The sequence below is a fragment of the Felis catus genome, chromosome B1, assembly GCF_018350175.1.
Source record: "Felis catus isolate Fca126 chromosome B1, F.catus_Fca126_mat1.0, whole genome shotgun sequence".
In the NCBI taxonomy this organism is placed as follows: Eukaryota; Metazoa; Chordata; class Mammalia; order Carnivora; family Felidae; genus Felis; species Felis catus.
Window position 1 is genome coordinate 15,752,433 of NC_058371.1, and position 21,528 is coordinate 15,773,960.

General features: G+C 44.6%; 3 long non-coding RNA genes across 5 annotated transcripts; 2 read left to right on the forward strand and 1 right to left on the reverse strand.

Annotated features, from left to right (window-relative positions):
* Positions 1–969: 969 nt before the first annotated feature.
* LOC109498728 lies at positions 970–7,194 on the reverse strand. 2 transcript variants are annotated; one of them, XR_006596285.1, is made up of 3 exons: positions 6,386–7,194; positions 5,194–6,288; positions 970–2,724 (listed from the first exon to the last, which is right to left on the reverse strand). It is a non-coding gene; the product is annotated as an uncharacterized LOC109498728 (long non-coding RNA). The 2 variants fall into 2 exon arrangements; XR_002741612.2 differs by having other exon boundaries at positions 970–2,937.
* LOC123384766 lies at positions 5,932–10,702 on the forward strand. The gene is made up of 2 exons (XR_006596284.1): positions 5,932–6,071; positions 10,586–10,702. It is a non-coding gene; the product is annotated as an uncharacterized LOC123384766 (long non-coding RNA).
* Positions 10,703–10,917: 215 nt separating this feature from the next.
* Positions 10,918–13,803, forward strand: LOC109498730. 2 transcript variants are annotated; one of them, XR_006596286.1, is made up of 4 exons: positions 10,918–11,897; positions 12,074–12,211; positions 13,256–13,346; positions 13,690–13,803. It is a non-coding gene; the product is annotated as an uncharacterized LOC109498730 (long non-coding RNA). The 2 variants fall into 2 exon arrangements; XR_002155609.3 differs by having other exon boundaries at positions 12,148–12,211.
* The last annotated feature ends 7,725 nt before the right edge of the window (positions 13,804–21,528 follow it).

A 21,528-nucleotide genomic window follows, 5' to 3' on the forward strand; every position in this document is an offset into this window, starting at 1 on the left:
TGGCTAATCCTTGGTTTCTCTGCTTAGCTCTCTCTCTCCTCACCCATGATTTCATCATTTGAGCCTCTTCTTTTTTTCTCTTGCTTCTCTAACTGGTCCTTCCGCCTCTCCATAGGCACGTCCAAGTTCTGTGCTGTATTGGTTTGTAACCTGCCATTACCCGGTATCACAAACCAGGTAGCTTAAACAGAAATGTATTGTCTCACGCCTCTAGAGCCGAGAGCTTCAAAATCAAGGTGAGGGTGCGATTGGTTCCTTCTGAGGGAGAAGGGAACACAATTCAACCCCACAACACGTGACAGCTGTCACTGACTGTCTTCCCTGTCCCTTCCCCCTCCAAGACACGTTTCTTCTAACTGGCATGCCCTTCCCTGATTTCTAGCCCTAGTGCAGATAATTTAAGGCCCTAGCGTAGGAAAGGCACACAACCAGGGATTACATCTCAATTCCTACTCTCTGTGGTAGAGCTGCTGTGTGATCTAGAGCGGCAAGTTCAGGTTTCTCCTCTGGAAATAAGAGGACTAGACTAAATAACTTCTCAGGTCCCTTTCAGTGCTAACACTTTTTTTAAAAAACGTATCTCCCTTGTCATCTCAAAAAGTTTCACACTTGATGGCGTTGTCCCGTGACCACCAGATAAAGACTTTGAAGGTAAGCAGTATTGCACGGTGGTTGGGCACCTAAGCCACATAAGCTTTGGAGTTGGGCAGCAAGGCCCGTCTCACCCTCTGTAAGACAGGAAGAATGGGACCTACCTCAGAAGGATGTTGTTGGGACTGACAGCCCATGATCTCAGTTTTGTCATTAAATAAAGGTTCTGTACTCGATAGTTGGGGGCTCCATTTTGTGACTCCGGGAGAGGTAGAAACCCAGTCTTTTTAAAAAAATTTTTTTAACATTTATTCATTTTTGAGAGACAGTGTGAGCGGGCAAGGCACAGAAAGAGAGAGGGAGACACAGAATCCCAAGAAGGCTCCAGGCTCTCAGCTGTCAGCACAGAGCCCGACGCAGGGCTTGAACTCACAGACAGCAAGATGGTGACCTGAGCTGAAGTCGGACACTCAACCGACTGAGCCACCCAGGTGCCCCGGTAGAAATCCAGTCTTAAGCCTCTTTTCCACCTTCTTTTTTCCCAAACACTTCTGTAGCCAACCGAACAGGATCCAAATGGGATGTTGCAGTGGAACAAAATTCCTAATAGAAGTTTGAGTCTCTCTTCTTATTCTTGGCCCCATTTTGGCTCGATTAAACTTCTGTGGCTAATTCTGGCTAGATCCAAATCTATAGCTCTCTAAAATTGATTGGTCAACCTTCCAGAAAAGCTAAAGAGAGTCAAAGTCTTTTTTGGGACATGCTGAGGGACAGGTTGACAATGACCTTGTCTCAAAATCTCCCACTTGTGATTGCCAACTGCAGAGTTGTGACAATTATTGATCTTCTATATCTACTGCTTTTGAGCATGGTCATCTGAAGTGTAGCCACATCAGTTATTAGTGGCCAATGGGCTTTAAATTCCAGACCTTGGTAAGTGGATGGTTAAAGAAGGGGTTGGCATCAGTGGCTGGGTGCTTGTCACTCAGTCTATTTTGAGGTTACATCTACATTAGGCGTATATCCATTTCCCCCAGGAGATGTAAGTACCTAGAGAGCAGGCACTGTATGCCATTAATCTCAGATTTGCTGGGAAATCTGAGATATTTCCACCAAACAGATGTTGCTCTGTAACTACTGATTATCACATGGTCTCCAGTGGCCCTAATTAAGCCATAGTCCTCCCTTCTCCCCACCCCTTTTATTGTTCAAGTGCACTTGATCCACTGACTTCATTAACTTTACAAGGGAGAGTTAGTCCACAGCTGTGTAGGCAGTAACTTCCATGGGTACACCCCTCTTCCCACTGGGTGAGTTGTTGGACAACTCCAGGCCTTCCAGACTCTACCCTGCAGCCCCACAACACGACTTTCTGTTTCTTGAGGTGGTATGAATATTGTATTCAGTCAATGTCAAATAAATTATAAGTACTCCAATCTTCCAATTCAACTAGCTCTTCGTTGTCAAAATCAAACTCTTTACAAGAACTTCTAAGATGCCCTTCATAACCTGTCTCTGCTTTCCTACCAACCAGCTCTCCAGACACTCCCCCATCCAGGTGGATGGAAGTGCTTGCAGGGTAAGAGCAAAGGCCTGGAGTCGGACAGCATGGATTCAAATTCCACAACTTACTGGTTCCAGACCTCGGGCAAGAAACCTTCTGATCCCTAGCTTTCTTACCTGCCAAGTGCATATAATACTGTATTGCATCTGATCTAAGTCACAATCAATTGTAAGATGCACCATTATTTTATGTATCCCTGAGAAAGAAAAAAAAATGCTTCCCATTATAATTATGACATCATCAGCTGGAAGATGTACTGTGTACTGCTTAGCTTTTACTGCATAGCAAATCACTGTAAAATTTAGCGGCTTAAAAAAACCATCATTTATTAGCTCATGATTTTGTGGCTTGGCACTTGGGCTGGTTCAACCAGGCAGTTCCCCTGCTGGTCTCTCCTGAGCTCTCTCTTGCAGCCAGTCAGCTGGTGGATATATGGGCTGGATGGCTCAGGAATGGCCTCACTCACTTGGATGTCAGGATATTTGCTGGGGTCCCTTGGTTCTCTTCTACATGTCCACTCCAGTAAGCAGTTCATCCGTCCTAAAATGGTGGCCTCAGGGCTCCAAGCTCTGCGAAGGGGATAAGCCCCAGTGTACAATTGCTTTTCAAACTTTGGCTTGCTTTGTGTTTGCCGCTATTCCATTGGCTGAAGCAAGTCACATGACTAAGTCAAGTATCCATGCGGGAAAGGATTACCCAAGGACATGGATTCAAGGAGAGGAACGACAGTGGCCATATTGCAAAAAGTCTACTGTACATCCTGATGCCAGAGAGATTAAAATCTGGAAAAATATGCATCTGAGATTACACAAAATATAGTAAAAGTAGTGGATGTTAAAGATTTATTTTGGTGATCATTTCACAATATACAGATATGGAATCATTATGCTGGACATCTGATACTAATATATGTTCTCTATATCGATCAAGTCAACCATATCTCAATTTAAGAAAGTAAAGAAGAGGGGCGCCTGGGTGGCGCAGTCGGTTAAGCGTCCGACTTCAGCCAGGTCACCATCTCGCGGTCCGGGAGTTCGAGCCCCGCATCAGGCTCTGGGCTGATGGCTCAGAGCCTGGAGCCTGTTTCCGATTCTGTGTCTCCCTCTCTCTCTGCCCCTCGCCCGTTCATGCTCTGTCTCTCTCTGTCCCAAAAATAAATAAACGTTGAAAAAAAATTAAAAAAAAAAAAAAAGAAAATAAAGAAGAAACAGGGGCACCTGGGTGGCTCAGTTGGTTGAGCCTCTGACTTCAGCTCAGGTCATGATCTCACGGTCAGTGAGTTCGAGTCCCGCGTCTGGCTCTGTGCGGACAGCTCAGAGCCTGGAGCCTGCTTGGGATTCTGTGTCACCCTCTTTCTCTGCCCCTCCCCTGCTCGGGTTCTGTCTCTCTGTCTCTCAAAAATAAATAAACGTTAAAAACAAAGAAAGTAAAGAAGAAACATATTAGCTAAAGTGAAAATAGAATCAAAGAATATTTAATTTATAGTTCTGTTGGTGGAGGGACACCCTGTGTTTAAAGAGATGAGAGGCAAATGTTTTGAAAAGCAGCTAATGTCATTAGCTTCTAGTGAAGGAAAACACATTTTTCTGGGACTGGAGAGAAAAAGGTGCAAATGGATACAGATAAGTTTGAAAATATTAGAGCTGAAAGAGGAAGGAAGCCTGCCCTCCACTCTTGTGACCAAAATAAGTCCAATATCCTACATTCCAAGGAATATATTGTCGTGACACATTTTCCCTCCCCATCCCTCTAGTCCTGTGCTCCTTCTGTTTTCACAGAAGAAATCCTGTTTCCACAGGAAAAAATCATGCTTTGGGGAGTATTAGCCAAGGAAATAGTTCATTGGTCAATCTGAAAACACACATGATTGTCCAGTTCAATGCACAGCGGTGGTTATGTTGTTTCCCTTAAGAGTTTCTACCTTTGAGCATTCCTGGTAGGTCCATCAGTGAGCCCTCCAGCCTTCTGTAAACTTCAGTGAGTCAGTAGGGTTTCTAGAACTAAAGTTCCCAGTTCATAACCACTAATGCTCTAACAAGCCATGAATTTCTGCTCTAAAATCTGGAGTGTCACTTTAAACAGTTCAGGGTGACTAGATGAAATATATCACTGAGAAGGTCTCCTTTCAAGGTATTTAAATATTAATCCCGCCTCTGCCTTCCAAACATTGTGTTCTCTTTTTGTTCAGTCATCCCTCAGCTGATCTAATAGAGGAATATGTAAATCAAAACTTTTGAAAGTGTGTTTTCTGCTTTTTAGAAGAAAACCATAATTTCTTCAGAAAATAAAATCCTATATCTGATTCTGGAATAAACACTGGGATAGATATGGAGAGATAGGTAGATGGTATATAGATAGATGAGAGATAGATAGATAGATAGGAAGATAGAAAGATGAGGGTTACCTGGGTGGGTCAGCTGGTTGAGTGGCCAGCGCTTGATTTCAGCTCAGGTCATGTTCTGACGGTCGGGGCTCCACATTGAGCATGGCGTCTGCTTGGGATTCTCTCCCTCTCTCTCTGCCCCTCCCCCGCGTGCTCTCTCTTTCTCTCAAAATCAAATCAAATCAGGTCAGATAAAAATATATAAAAGATAGAAAGATGAGTAGATAGACAAATTAGAGATGGACAGATAGATATGTCTGGAGTATGGTAGGCCTTTTGGGGATTGAGTGTATCTCTTATCCAAGAAAGGATGATTATGTTAAAAAAAAAAAGCAGGGGGTGGTGGTGGTGAGTTGCTGTGTGAGATAATGTCTGCAAAGCACTTAGTACAGTACTTGCCCCCAGTGAATATTCTATAAGTGCTATTACTTACGATTCTCTTTGGAAAGCCTTTGTAGCTATGCTTTTTGTATCTGCAACCCTATAAATTCTTATTTATAGGGTAACCCCCTATGGTTACCCCCGTGGTAACCCCCGTGGGGTTGGGACATCCAAAACCTAACTCAGGCATCCCTTTCTCCAGGACACAGACACACACAGATACACAGACACACACACACACACACACACACACACACACACAGACAACACACACCTTGTTATCCCCAGAGTCGTGCTAGCCTGCCATTTAAGTTGCACTGCCTGTTTGTGATAGGTTGACATTCCCGTGCTTCTAGGTCTGTGGGCCTGGCTTTGAGCTCCCTGACAGCAGACGTTGTGTGTCTAGACATCTCCTCCCCTCATCCCAAGACAATGCCTGGGACTCGATACATGTTTATTCCATTGAACCGGTATGTCACCACCAATAGCACTGCTTCTCCTTCTCCAAGGTGTAACTGCTCTTTCCTCCGGAGGTGGTCCCACAGCTCTGTCTGATGGTTCTGGCACAGAACTTGTCACATTCATTGTGATTACTTGTTCGTGTAATGCACACGCAGGAAGGAGGTGCCGTCTTCACACTCCACGTCTGCGTGAGACTCCCCCTCACCGTGCCCGGTGGTAGCAGTGAGTACTCTGCTCATCCTTGTGACATAAATAAAAAGTGTCTCGAATCTCCATTCTACTTATTCTCAGGAAGGCCTGTGGCTAGAAGTCTACAGGAAAATTGGACTGAGTATGTGATTCATCAGGGGTTGTTTCTAGTCCATTCCTAGAACCTGAGCTCACTGGCTTCCCTCTCCTCTGAGGTCACAATGCCGCTCCCTCATCATGTGCTTGAGTGCCCGGGGGAGCCCAGCCCCTGTCCCTGGGGTCTCTCTCACCCTTCCACCCCACCCAAGGAACAGTCATGTCGTGGGCCCATGATACCCAGCAGTATTTGAAGTTTCTCTCAGTGAACAGAATGTGTCTAAAAATACCACAAGGAGCGTATGGGACTCGGACCAGATCATTTGTCACCCGATGTCTCTGGGAACAGGACACTGGTAACCCCCGTGGGGTTGGGACATCGGTTCGGAGCGGTGTTGAAACTGGGTGAGTGGGCAACACGCATCCTCCCTCAGTTCTGCTCTGGCTGCTCCTTCATGACCGTTGCACCAGCCCAGCCACTGCAGGCTCCCCCCAGGCCCACACCTTAGCCTTCTGGAGGCCATGGCCCACCTTGAGAATCTGATGAAAAATATGGATCCGCACCTCATAAACGCTTTCCGTGTGCTGTCTGTGGGTGTCCGAGGCTCCCTAGGTTAAGAGCCTGTGATAGAATAGAAAAATACAAATCTCTAAGTTCAAGGCTGGACTCTGCCTCTTACCGGTGTTTAAAAAATGGTTAAAGACAGTTTAAGGGGCACCTGGGTGCCTCGGTCAGTTAAACATCCGACTCTTGATTTTGGCTCAGGTCCTGATCTCATGGTCGTGGGATGCGGCCCCATGTGGGGCTCCACACTGAGGGTGATTCTCTGTCTAAAATCAAAAGAAAGAGAGAGAGAGAGAGAACAGAATTTAAGTGATATGAATAAGCTATTTAACACTTCATGGAACCGATAGTCCCCATTCAAGAACGGCAAAACAGAGAAGGCAGGAAGCATTTATAAAATCAATAATAAAGAACAGGGAAGAGAAAAACGGAAAATAATCTGATTGGCTGGGGCTACTTAGGCAACCTTGATTGGAATGAGAAGGAACAAGGAAGTAAGTACAGAGCCTGAGTTGGCTTTGCTTTGGGGGACTAGCCAACTCACGTATTTCTGGTCAAGAGGATCACTTACAGGGACATGAAAGTGATCTGAATTTTGATTTGTTGATGGTACGCCCTGGTCAGGAGCAGATCCAACTTGGGCCTAGAAATTTATCTTAACGCTAGTTATGTGACTTATCTCTCTGAGCCTCAGTTTCCACATACGAACAATAGGTTGTAAGGGGCCCGCCACATGATAGGCCCTTGGTCCTCGCTTCCCCATCCCAAGCTTCCAGATATGTTTTCATTTTTAAGTGCATGGTGCTATCAGTTTGGCACATGTAGGCAGCAAAGGGTTGACGTTTGATCGTAAATTCAGCTTTTCAGGTATTCACTTAAAAACGTTTGTGGGCATTTACTGTGTGCTATCTAGGAGGTAGGTGTTGGAGTGTGTAGGTAGGTGTGGGTCTGTGTGTATATATACCTGTTCACGAAGGATGTAGAGTTGAATATAAAATGGAACCTCAGTTCACAGCATGATGACCTAGTGCCTATCTATCCCTAGAATATACCCTCTCTGAAAAATTTTCGCACAAAATATTTCACCTAATTAACTCACTACAAAGACACGGTATCGGTGCCCCAGTATTTTGGCCACGTGATCAAAGTCTGGCCCTTGTTTGGTGCCCACCTCCCTCTGTGACAATACCTTCTTGTCCTTGACTTTGTTAAATTCAATGCCAAGAGTCTCCATCGGGAATATTCTTACATAGTCTGAATTGAAGGAGATGTCTTAGGTCTAAATATAGGAATACATGGCTGGTTTTGTATCATCGCTGAAAATCCGTGTGTGTGTGTGTGTGTGTGTGTGTGTGTATGTGTGTGTGTATCTGACAGGCTTTTCTTCAGTTTAAAATGCAGGCTGCTCACATACATATGGGCTTCTGGTCATTTGGACTCACTATTGAAGACATTTAGATGACTCTGTTCTCATGCGGTCTTCTTCAGGTCAATCGATTTGCCAGAATTTACCAAGCTCCCATTTTCCCAAGCCCATGGCTTTTTGCTAATAATCTGGGGAGGTTACTGAAGACAAATAACTAAATTTCTGAAATCTCTGTCTCCTGGGTGTTGTTCCTACTGAGATACCCCCATGCTATTAAGCTTCTACACTTTTCGTGTTAAAAAAAAATAGCATGGTGGTCTAGTCTCAACTTTGGGTGAACAGGTCTGCTTTAATTTGTCTCTTTTTCAAGTTTATTGAAAATCATCCTTACCATCCACTCACATTTACTGGGCAGCTACTATTTTGCACCGTCTGGGGCTGGGAACTGTTGTGGGTGTAAGCCATGATTTCTGTATCCAAAGGTTCTGGGCTTTTTTTTTTTTTTTTAAATGTTTATTTGTTTTTGAGGTGGGGGAAGGGCAGAGAGAGAGGGAGACACAGAATCCAAAGCAGGCTCCAGGCTCTGAGCTGTCAGCACAGAGCCCAATGCTGGGCTTTAACCTCACAAACCAAGGGATCACGACTGGAGCCAAAGTCGGACGCTTAACTGACTGAGCGACCCAGGTGCCTCTGATTCCAAAGATGATATCATAAAGAATATATTTGGTCTTTGCCCTTAATTCCTGGCATGGAGTCCCTAAAATCCTTGGAATTTCCTGAGTGCTCAGTGTCTTTTGTTACTCAAAGTGAGTCCCTTTAGTTTTAGAGGGTCCCTTTGGTTTTATGCTAGCGAGGAGATTTATGTTAGCCTCAGAATAGGGTTGATCTTCCAGCCTCACTCATTGAGTTCCAGGAAGGAGCAGCTGGAGATTAAGTTTCTAGAAAACCTCCGAAAAGAAGAAATTTGATGAGCTTCTGGGTTAGTAGATGCATTCACGTGCCCGGAGGGTGGCATATTCCAGCCCCACACAGATAGACGGTCCTGCACTCAGGACCTTCCTGGACCGTGCTGTATGTACCTCCTCATCTGGCTGCTTATTTTTTATCCTTTATAATATCCTTTCGAGTAAACCAATAAGTGTGTTTCCCTGAAATCTATGAATGGTTCTAGCAGATTATGGAACCTGAGAAGTGGGTCACGGGAACCCCAGTTTGTAGCCAAATTAGACGTAAGGGTGGGGACTTACTACTTGCAAGTGACATCTGAAGAAGGAAGGCAGCCTTTTTGGGACTGAGCCCTTACCCTGTGGGGTCTGTGCTAATGCTAGGTTACAGATTGGATTGAATTGTTGGGCAGCCAGTTGGATGTCAGCAGAAAATTGGCTGCTGGTGTTGGAAAACACCTTGGGAACACAGGATATATGTATTTAAAGATAAATAATAATACCAAATAGCACATGAAAACTGTAAGTGAGTGGTGCCTTAGTCAGCTTATGTTAGGTTTTGCTACAGTAATGTCAACTTTAAATCAGTGGCCGATGGCACAAAAACAGACACATAGACCAATGGAATAGAATAGAAACCCCAGAACTAGACCCACAAACGTATGGCCAACTCATCTTTGACAAAGCAGGAAAGAACATCCAATGGAAAAAAGCCTCTTTAACAAATGGTGCTGGGAGAACTGGACAGCAACATGCAGAAGGTTGAAACTAGACCACTTTCTCACACCATTCACAAAAATAAACTCAAAATGGATAAAGGACCTAAATGTGAGGCAGGAAACCATCAAAACCTTAGAGGAGAAAGCAGGAAAAGACCTCTCTGACCTCAGCCGTAGCAATCTCTTACTCGACACATCCCCAAAGGCAAGGGAATTAAAAGCAAAAGTGAATTACTGGGACCTTATGAAGATAAAAAGCTTCTGCACAGCAAAGGAAACAACCAACAAAACTAAAAGGCAACCAACGGAATGGGAAAAGATATTCGCAAATGACATATCGGACAAAGGGCTAGTATCCAAAATCTATAAAGAGCTCACCAAACTCCACACCCGAAAAACAAATAACCCAGTGAAGAAATGGGCAGAAAACATGAATAGACACTTCTCTAAAGAAGACATCCGGATGGCCAACAGGCACATGAAAAGATGTTCAGCGTCGCTCCTTATCAGGGAAATACAAATCAAAACCACACTCAGGTATCACCTCACGCCAGTCAGAGTGGCCAAAATGAACAAATCAGGAGACTATAGATGCTGGCGAGGATGTGGAGAAACGGGAACCCTCTTGCACTGTTGGTGGGAATGCAAATTGGTGCAGCCGCTCTGGAAAGCAGTGTGGAGGTTCCTCAGAAAATTAAAAATAGACCTACCCTATGACCCAGCAATAGCACTGCTAGGAATTTATCCAAGGGATACAGGAGTACTGATGCATAGGGCCACTTGTACCCCAATGTTCATAGCAGCACTCTCAACAATAGCCAAATTATGGAAAGAGCCTAAATGTCCATCAACTGATGAATGGATAAAGAAATTGTGGTTTATATACACAAAGGAATATTACGTGGCAATGAGAAAAAATGAAATTTGGCCTTTTGTAGCAACGTGGATGGAACTGGAGAGTGTGATGCTAAGTGAAATCAGCCATACAGAGAAAGACAGATACCATATGGTTTCACTCTTATGTGGATCCTGAGAAACTTAACAGGAACCCATGGGGGAGGGGAAGGAAAAAAAAAAAAAAACAGGTTAGAGTGGGAGAGAGCCAAAGCATAAGAGACTCTTAAAAACTGAGAACAAACTGAGGGTTGATGGGGGGTGGGAGGGGGGAGAGGGTGGGTGATGGGTATTAAGGAGGGCACCTTTTGGGATGAGCACTGGGTGTTGTATGGAAACCAATTTGTCAATAAATTTCATATAAAAAAATAAATAAATCAGTGGCCGATAACAAAGGTTTATTTTTCATTCTCTTGATGGCTGAACTAAAGATCGACCGTGGACTCCACAGATCTTCGTCTTTCCAGGACCCAGGTTGGAGGGACAGCCTCTCTCTAAGGAGATGCCACTCTTATGACAGAGAATAAAGTGCAATGGGAGAGCTACAAGATCACTCTGAAAGCTCCGCTTGGATGGGACACATGTCACTTCTCACATTTTAGTGGCCCCGTCAAGTTATGAGGGTGATGTGTAATCCTTCCACAAGAAAGGGCTGCGAATCATAGGGACCAAGAATCCAATCTATCATAAATAGCATAGGGAAAGAGTGCTATGGGAACGAAGAGGTGGCAAGCTCATGGCGGGGGGGGGGGGGGGGGGGTCAAATGGAGCCACTGAAGGGGCCTTGAAGGATGGTTAGGATTTAGACAGATGGAGTAGGTGCTAGGTCCTTTAGATGAGGCAGCAAAGTGTCCAAAACGTATTCAGGTGACAAGAAATAGACAAGTCAGAAAGAATAGGGTTGGAGGAGACAGGCTGTCTTAGAGAAAGATTGAGCTCCCTGTGTCAATATACATGGATACATGATACTAGTTGCTAATATTTATTGAACTTTGTATTTAATTCTGCCATGAGATTTTCTCCCCATTGGTACCTAGGCTGAGAAGCTGGAAGAGCAGAGCCATCTTCTAGCAAGATTAGTCTCGTCAGAATGCCACCACCACAGCCGCAGTACCTGCCATGAGGGGATCCCAGCCCTCCCTTTGTGTCTGTTATACTCACTCAAGAGTCCAAATTGTAGGATGGGCTTCTGGTTGCCAGACTCTGGCCCAGTGCCTGGGCCCAGGCTGCCAGAGATAGAGAGAGAAAGAGGATCGCTCTGCTTTGTCATCTGTAGTCACAGACCAGGTCATGTGACACTCCTGCTCCCAAACAGAAGGAGGGTTCAACATCGCACAGTAAAAATGACAAATGTCCACTACCTTCTGTAACCCCATGGAAGGGGACAATTCGGTTATAACATTTGTAGTGACAGAAGCAAGGACTAGGATTAGAATTAATGTAGAGGAGGGGAATTAGTTATTTCTCAGAGACTTGGGGGGATGGTATAATGGTAGGCCTCATGGTGGAATAGCCCCTTAAATAAAGTTTTGAAGGATAAATGGGTAAGAATCATCAAGGCCGACGATAACAGGTCCAGACACAAGTGAGCGTCTATGGAGGTACAGATGTGTGAAACAGCACTGAGTGAGATTCATCGGGAACACAACAAGGACGTGGGTCCAACATGGCAGCTGCTCTCAGCGAGCACAGCTGATTGGACTGACTGAGAGATGGAGAGGCACTGAACAGCGTCAAGTAGAGGTGAGTCACACTTGCATTTTCGAAGCTCACTCTGATCCCTGATGGAGGGCAGATGGCAGGAACTGGTGTGGGTCAGGGTTAAGCCTGGTAGGCCACGGGAGATCAAGTTTCTAATTCTGGCCCTTTCACCAATTTACTGTATGATTTGGCCTCCAGCTTATGCTTTCCGTGTTTAGGCCTCACTATTCTCATCTTTAAGATGCTTTGGATGGATAAGATCATCTTAATGTAGTCCATTCTACCTTTGAAGTTCTAGGACTTAGTCGCCCCAAAGGAAGATCGGAGTACAAGTATAAAAGGCTTTCAATTCCAGGGTAAGGTATTTGAACTACTTATTTATTTATTCAACGGGTATTTATGGAGTGCTTCCTATGTCAAGCACTGTTCTAGGCTTCAGGGAAATAGCAGAGAATAAGAAAATCCTCCACCACTATGGGAAATTTTTGGAATAAGAACTCATACTCTAGGGGAGCCTGGGTGGCTCAGTTTGCTAAGCATCCGACTTCGGCCCAGGTCATGATCTTGTGGTCCATGAGTTCGAGCCCCGTGTTGGGCTCTGTGCTGACAGCTCAGAGCCTGGAGCCTGTTTCAGATTCTGGGTCTCCCTCTTTCTCTCTCCTCCCCCACTCATGCTCTGTCTCTCTCTTCTCAAAAATAAACGTTAAAAAAAAAATGTCCAACTCTTAATGATCTCATCATCTCACAGTTTGTGAGTCTGAGCCCTTTGTTGGGCTCTGCACTGACAGTGTGGAGCCTGTTTGAGATTCTGTCTCCCTCTCTCTCTGCTCCTCCCCCCCACTTGCTCTCTATCTCTCAAATAAAAATAAACCTAAAAAAAAAGAGCTGACATCCTAACCAGGTGGAGATTAGACACAACTCTCTAATAATAGAAGGTGGCGCTATGTGCTAGCAAGAAAAAGGAAACAATAGAAAAATAAAAGTTGGGGGGATTGAGAGGGACAGGAGAAAGGCACTCCTTACATGGGCTGGCAGGGAGGGCTTCTCAAGGAAGCGAAAGAGACTTTTAGGAGAGATTTAAATGAAGGAGGGATCAAGTCCCGTGAAGACGGGTGGGAAGAATTTTCCCAGCAGAGTGATCAAATAAATGGCAACTGCAAAGGTGTCAGGGTGGTTTGTTTAAAGGAGAGCAGGAGGTCAGTGGGGCAGAGCAGAGTAAGAAGAGCTTCAGGTAAAGGAAAGAGCAATTATAAAGGCTCTAAGTTATGTTTAAGAAAGACCAAGGCATTCAATATGGTGTAATGGAGTAAGCCAGGAAAAAGGTCTCAGTAGGTGACTTCAGAGAAGTGGTCAAGAGCCAACTTTCCTCCATGACTTGTTTTTTTATTCCATTATTTCAGTGTGTGACAGGCACTGGGCTAAGCTCTGGAAACACACCCATGAACTGGCTATGCCTTCAAGGAGCTGAAAATGTTTCCAATGGACTCACAAGTACGTCAAACACATTTCTAGTCATCAACCTTATTGTCTAGCACTTCATGTCTTGCCAACTTTCATCAAACTCTTCTGATCCACCAGGCTGTTGTTTAATGTGTTTGCTTTGCCTGGGTTTGCCCTTATCATCCCACACATCTAAAGCTTCCTTAGTCTTTAAGGTCAGCTCAAATACCAGTTCCTTCAGGAAATTTCTTTTGCCCTAGACTGGAAGAAATCTCTGTTGTTCTGTGTCATGCATCTATCAATTTGTCCCTCTATCCATTTGTCCATCCTTCCATCCATGTACCTATCCATCCATCCATCCATCATATTCTCTGATTCTTTTTCTTTTTAACAGGTAGCAGCCCTGTCCTGGGAATTGTTGATGCAGCAGTAAACAAAACACCATCCTGCTTTCAATGATGTCAGAATATAATGCCAAAGTAACAAGAAAAGAAACCATTGAAATACAGGAAATGTTACAAGCTATCTTTTTTTGTTTGTTTGTTTTAATCAGGCACTTGCTGTTTGTTTAATGCCATAGTAAACACAATGAACACTAATAAAAAGTGAAATATTGAATCCCGACTTTAAGGGCATCTCCTGTTTCATAAATAGAATTTGTAAACAATTTTTCAGTGTAGAAAATAGATATTAAATATCTGCTGATTAAAGACTTCATATAAAGTTCAAGTAGTAGAACTACAATTGGATGATTTAGTCTGATGACAAAAATACAGTGGACCCCTGAACAATGCAGGGCCGAGGGGTGCTGACCTCCCCACAAAGTTGAAATCTATCTGCAACTTTGGACTCCCAAGAAACTGAGCCACTAGTAGCCTACTGTTGACCAGAAGACTTACCTATAACATAAACAGTCGATTGATACATATTCTGTATGCTCTATGTATTATATATTGTATTCTTACAATAAAGTAAGTTATAGGGGGTGCCTGGGTGGCTCAGCATCCAACTCTTTATTTGGCTCAGGTCATGATCTCACAGTTCATGAAATTGAGCCCCACGTCAGGCTCTGCAGTGTGGAGCCTACTTGGGATTCTCTCTCTCCCTCTCTCTGCCCCTCCCCTGCTCGTTCTCTCTCTCTCCCTAAATAAATAAATAAGCTTAAAAACACTAAAGTAAGCTAGAGAAAAGAATATGTTATTAAGAAAATCATAAGGAAGAGAAAATACATTTACAGAACTGTACTGTATTTATGAATCCCATACGTTTACATCATTTGTTCACGAGACGAATCATCTGTCAGTACCTACCTCAATATTACATGACACAAAACAATGTAGATGTTAATACGTGTAACACCAGACATCAAACAATGAAAATATAATGTGGAAAGAAATTCATGTTTATTTACAGGTATAATGATTCATGCATTGACAATGAAAAAGCAGCAGTGTGATTGCTTTATGGTAGCCTAGTATAGCCCACATGACTGCTCCACAGTAGCCTAGCCTATACATTAATGAGTGAATTGCTATAAAAATTTCATGGCACAAAGCATCATGGTCAGATTCATAACAGTACTGAAAACATTGTTACGTTTTGTAAAACCACTTACGTGTGATTGGCTGACACGCAGTTTCTCCACTTACGAGAGACAGCAGCCTTCCTTTTGCTTCAAGTTGTCCTATAATGACTTCCCTTTTTCTCGAACCACATTAGAGGCTACAGGTATGCCTTTCTTACAGCAATCCTGCATCCACATAAAAGCTGCATTTTCAATACGACCCAAAAGGGTATTTAGCAAGAGGTGCAAAGTTTTTTGGTGTGCCTGGGGTGGCACAGTTGGTTAAGCATCTGACTCTCGATCTTGGCTCAGGTCACGATCTCACGGTTGGGGAGTGCATAGGGCTATGCGCTGATGGCCCAGAGCCTGCTTGGGATTCTGTTTCTCCTTCTCTCTGCCCCTCCCCTGCTTGTTTGTTCTCTCTCTCTCTCTCTCTCTCTCTCTCTCTCTTTCTCTGAAAATAAATACATAAACTTAAGAAAAGGAAGGTCAAGGTTTTCATGGCTACTGGCCTGGCTGTGGTCATGGCCTCATGCAGTTTCTTTTGTTTTCTTTACAATGGTCTCTATGCTGGATTCATGCACTGGAAACCATAGGCAAAGGCAGCTGCAGATCACGGTCCACAGTACATATTAAGAAATTCAACTTCCTCTTGTCATGTCAGGACTTTGCTTCTTGGGATCATTTCCAGCGTCACTAGTGGCACTTCACGTGGATTCCATGGCATTATTTAAGGTTTACAGTATTGATTAAACATGATGAAAAATACGCAAGAACTGTGAGCGGTCACTTTTTACTGCAATATGCAATTGACTCGAGAGAGGAGCTGCCCACATGGAGATAATTAGCATCACAGGGTGTTTTAAGTGGATACTTACGACACTTGAGCTCACCACAATGGTCACAGGAGGTAGCTATGAAATTACCAGTGTAGTGAAATATGTACTACAGTTAGTTTTATGCAGTTATGATCTAATACTGCATCTGCGTTTACATTTCTCCTAACTGCAGATGGGAGTATGTATGGTCTGTGTGCATGAGCTTTGATAAATTTTAACTTTTTATAATAGATTTGTGTATATTTTTTTGGCAGCAAATGATAAAATAGTCTGTACACATTTTATTCATTCGTGACGTACCTAACCTGTGCATAATTTCTTCGATATTTCTAGGCTATGTGGTTTGTCTATGAGGTTTTTTTTTTTTTTTCCAAATTGTCAGAAATCTCCATAAAATTTTCCAATATAATTACTGAAAAGAATTCGTGTACAAGTGGACACACACAGTTCAAGCCCGGGGTGTTGAAGGGTGAACTGCAGTCTATGTATGACTTTCGCCGATAATGGAGCAGATCTCTCAAAGAGTAAATCTCTAATAGATCAATCAATCAAAAATATTGCAAAACACTCTATCGGCTAGACACTGTGGGAGAACCCCACTCAAAGTATGTATATTTATGTTTAGCTGTGGGGATAAGACCCACACATTTCGAAGAGTAACTGCACTAAAAAAATAAGACGCTGAAGGATGGCAGTGAAATTAGTGTTGTGTGCAAAATAAATGATATAAATTCAGACAAGTATCGAGGAGGGATGCTTTAAATCGGTCCTTCCGCGGGGAGCAAAATTCATAGGATGATAACGAACGGAGGGTGGAAGCCCCGTTTGGGGAAATGATGAACACAAAGGTCCAGTTGAGAGATGGCGAAGTGTTAAAAATCACAGGGAAGAGCGTGGCGCTCATTCAGTCTTAGGGAACTGGCACTGGCCTGTTTCGCTAATCAGCATCCTGAGCATATGGCCTGACATAAATGTATGTTGGATGAATGAATCTTTAAAAATGAATGAACGAGCCAGACGAGCTACCGCGGATTCTTATTTAGGAAAATGGCTTCAAGAATATGGTGCTTCTGGAAGATTCGCCTGGCAGAGTAGAACTGAGTAGGAGAGAGTGAAAAGAGGGCTCCCTCCTGGGAGGCGTGGCGTCACACGGAAGAGCCAACACTCACACCGGAGAGGGCCAACGACGGCACAAGGGACTGGAAAGGTGGCGGGGGGTGTTCGAGGAGGGTCGTCCTAGGAGAAGGCGAAATCCAGGGGCAGCGGGAGGGGGGACATGGAGGTGTAGAGCCCCCAGTCGAACTGCAGAGATGTGCAGAGCAGGCACCTGCTCTCCTGCATGGAGGGAGCTGGCAGAACCCCGTGTTAGGGTTCCATCTCAGCGTGCCCTCTTCCTTATCTAGGCTGAGTTAATTTTCCTTCAATTCTGTAGCAATACAATAACTCTTTATAGAGCCAAACCAGCAAAGAGCGCCTATGGTTTATTTCCACAAGTGTCTGAGATCTCCTTTATCTTTTCCGTGATCCAGCAGATGGATGACGGCTATCATTTTATGTTTTGCATGTTTTAGGTGGGGGCAAGGGGTGCACTTCATTGGCTTCTGAGCTGGGGGAACACTGTTGGCGGAGGTCCCCAAAAGGCGGCAGGAAGCTGCACTGGGCGGGGAGGGGGAGAGTGATGTTTACTCTGCTGTTGCACCAACACCCAGGAAAGGCGCGGATCATACAGCTAATAAATGATGGGGTTAACACCTCCACTCGCCTGTCTCTGGGTCCCACATCTGTGGACAGCTCAATAAATGGAGCAGATTTTTGTCTGGACAAGCTGAAGCCCTGCCCGAAGGCTGGTGTATATTTAGATGACTGCCCACCCGTGCCCATCCTGAAGTTGGTGTGCTCTTTTGAAACACATTTGTTAAATACAAATAAAAGTCATCTTCCCATAAAGTTTATTGGGCATCCATTTTGTCAGAAGGATAATAACGGTTCACAGAATTTCTGAGGGCCACGGCAGTAGTACACGGAGCAATTCGGAATATGGTAGAGAAATCTGGATGCATCTGGAATATATTTTGCAGTGAGAACCAATAAATTTTATTTCTTGATTGGATGGGGTTGGGTTGTGGTATTAGTGGGGGAAATAGAGTACTCCAGAATGACTCGTGTTTTTGCCCTGAAAGATTGGTAGATCATGGTGCCATTTATCGGCCATTTATCGGACGGGAAAGATTTGGGCGGGAATCAGTTTGTGAAGAAAATAAAGAATTCTGCTCTGGAGGTGTTAAGTTTGAGATGTCTGTGAGCCACCTCCGTGGAGTCTCTGCGAAGGCAATCAGACATACACTCAAGCGAGTTCAGGGCTGGAATTCAAGTTTGGGAGATGGACTTTTGCAAATCTCCTGCCTCTTTCTCAGATGTTAGGTTCAGGAAAAAGGGGACAGAAATGCTTCTTGCTTCAGAGAAATGAATGATACTGATGTCCATTTGCTCATTCATATTGTTATTCATTCCTCGAATATTTATTCAGTGCTTTTCGGTGCTGGATACTGCGTTCAATTCTGTGAATATAATGGCAATTCAATGAGCACATACGATCACTGCCCTCGTTGGATCTGACATCTAGGGCGCCACGGTGAACATAATCTGAGCTTCATACGAAAGTTTAAATTTTCTGATAGCCACATTAAAAAAGCAAAAGGAAATAGATGAAGTTAATTTTAATACTGTATGTTATTTAACTCAATAGGTCCAGAAGAATGTCATTTTGACATGGAATAAATATAAAAATTATTCATAAGATATTTTACATTCTTTTTTAAACTTTGCTTTCCAAACTCCATTGTGTATTTTATACCTGCAGCACGGGGGTCAGACTGACCCTGCACTTGAGGTACTCAAGGGCCACATCCAGCACAGATCGAGAGGGTGTTGTGCAACTTGGCTCCTTGATGTCTAAACCCCTTCCTTCTGCCCACTGGTCATTGTGAGTTCAAGCCCCATGTTGGGCTCTGTGCTGACAGCTCACGGCCTGGAGCCTGCTTTGGATTCTGTGTCTCCCTCTCACTCTCTGCCCCTCCCCTGCCCGTACTCTGTCCCTCTCTGTCTCTCTCAAATATAAACATTTAAAAAGTTAGTAAAAGAATTTTATTTTCAGTAAATCAATCTAAGTCTCAGAGTTCCCGTAGACAGGTTTCCTTGTCTTGTTTCCCTGACATGTGTTAATGATGCTATTAGACAGTACTTCCTCTCTGAATCCCAGCACCCAGCCATGATAGGGCACAGGGCGTATTTAATGAATGAACACGGAACGGTATGCTTGCTCTGTGACCCAGGGGAGGAGAATGTGTGGGATTCTGTTTTTGGAACTGGTTCCTTCTTCGAACAACAGATCCAAAGACTAATGCCTTCTGTGATGTCACTCAGAAGGAATCAACATGGACGGTTCTTTCTTTAATGAGTGTGTATCATATGTGATGCCTCTTCCCCATCGCATGCAGTTCAAAGGTCAACAAAAACAGATTGTAAGCAAATACCATTTCATTCATGTGTGGAATTTAAGAAACAAACAAGCGAAGGGTGGGGGGGAAAGAGCGATACAAGCCAAGAAACAGACTCTTCACTGTAGAGAACACACTGATGGTTCCCAGAGGGGAGGGAGGGTGGGGGGGGGGGAATAGGTGATGGGGATTAACCAGCACACTTGCTGTGATGAGCACTGGGTGATGGATGGAAGTGTTGAACACCTGAGACTAATATTACACTGTATGTTAACCAACTGGAATTTGAATAAAAACTTTAAAAAAAAAACCAAACAGGTCGTGAGGACAGCGACTTTTGAAACCTAAGAGGGGTACAGAAGGCCAAATAGGAACAACTTTTGTCAGCAGGACACAAAGGAGCTTCGTGGGCATATCACTGCTTAGGAGCAACCACTTCTCCCCGACCCCTCCAAGCAGGCTGCCCAAGCAAACACGCCCATGGCAGGCTTAATTTCCCCACCTAACGTTCTCCCTGAAGATTCCCCCGTCTAAGGACAGGTTTGGGTCAGCATTGGCATGCATGCTGAAATTTGCCCGATCTTTCTGTCTTTTGCCTTCTTAGTTCTGCTAATTCACCAGAGTCTGAACACTAGGTTCTCCTCCGGGTCCCTGAGCCTGGGGATGTGCCTTGCAGGGGCATCAGCAACGAAGGAATGAGACAGGCTGGGATAATCGGGGCCTCCAACCAACAGCAGCCAAGGATTTGCTTAGGGAGCTGGAGAAGGGTGGGATTGCCATCAGACTGGAATACAAGTGTCATCTTGAGTGAAGGAGGGGGAGAAAGGTGGAGTGAACACTTCCTTGGCTCCCGAGCTGTCAGGAAAGTTGGGCAAGGCCAAAGGGCGTCCTGAGACAAAGTCACCAGTCAGTGGAGTCCCACGTATCCCACAAAGGGGCCCGTCCTAGCGCCCTGCCTCCTCGGTCCTCATTGGCGGGGCACAGCCTGTGGGAAGGGTGATCTCGGTGAGGCAGAGGTGGATTTCAGAGAGAGCACAGAGGCCGGTGCCCTGGGCCAGTTATGCCCCCAAGCAGTCGGAGGTCTGCATCCTCAGGGCCCCTGTAGGCCCACGTCCAGGCTCTGTCTGGAACAAGCTGTGTGGGCCCAGCTCGGCTCCTACACAGAGCAAGTCCATATGACACGGTGCAAGGTGCCCTGGAATTGGCATGAAGGTTCTGGGTGAAGCCCCCGATCGCCGCTAGCTCTGTGACCTTAGATGAGGCGCCAAACCTCTCAGAGACTTGGTTTCTTGATTTTAAAGTAACACCTCTCTCCCAGCGTCGTGGGGAATGACACGAGCCCACAGGTGCCGACCGCCTGGTACAATGTACGAATAGGCATGTTGTGACACAATCAACAAAGAGCAATTGTTAAAGACTGATGACAGGAGGCCTGGAATTCTGCTGTGAGGAAAGTCTGTGGCAATGATAGGGATGTGCCCACCTTTGTGGTTATGTTTGTACCGTGCTGTGAGCTAGTTCAGGATTCAAATTCTGTAGGGTCTCATCACTTAGTAGATGTCAGTTTCTACATTAGGTTCTAGGCAGATCGTTTATTTATTTATTTTGAGAGAGAACATGCACGCAGGGGAGGGGCAGAGAGAGAGGGAGAGAGAGAGACTCCCAAGCAGGCCCCGAGCTGTCAGCGTGGAGCCCAGTGTGGTGCCTGAACTCATGAACTGTGAGATCCTGCCCTGAGCCGAAACCTAGAATCAGACAGTTAACCGACTGAGCCACCCAGGCGCCCCTAGGCAGATATTTAAAAACATTTTTTTAATTTTAAAAATGCATAGGGATTGGGGGAGATAGAGTATTTCCAGAAAGACCTAAAATTTTACAAAAGATGGCTATTCTGCTGCTCCCGAATAATTCACGGTTGATGATAATTCATGGTTAAGTCATTGGTAGCTGCTTCATGCGTCCTGCTTTCCTTTTCTGCCTTCCAAGAAGAGGAAGATGCTGGTGAGAAAAAGCTGTCTTAGTTAAAGGGTGTCCCTCAGTTTTTATCGTAGGCAAACACTGAGGTTCGAAGGGCCGGACAGCCACCTCTTAGATGGCTATTGGGTAAGATCACACGCCTCAGCAGTGACTGAGACCTCATCCAGAGACTCAGATTCCTGGGCAAATCCCTCATTTCATGAAGGGTTCCAGAGGATGGAGTGTGTGATGCTGGAAAGCAAAGCTGGAAAGATCCCATGGATTTCTTTCCAAATAGTTGAAGGGTTCAGAACTGTATAGATTTTATTCTGAAAATGGTTGAAGCAGACAATACGATGTCAGACCCTTGGGTTGTA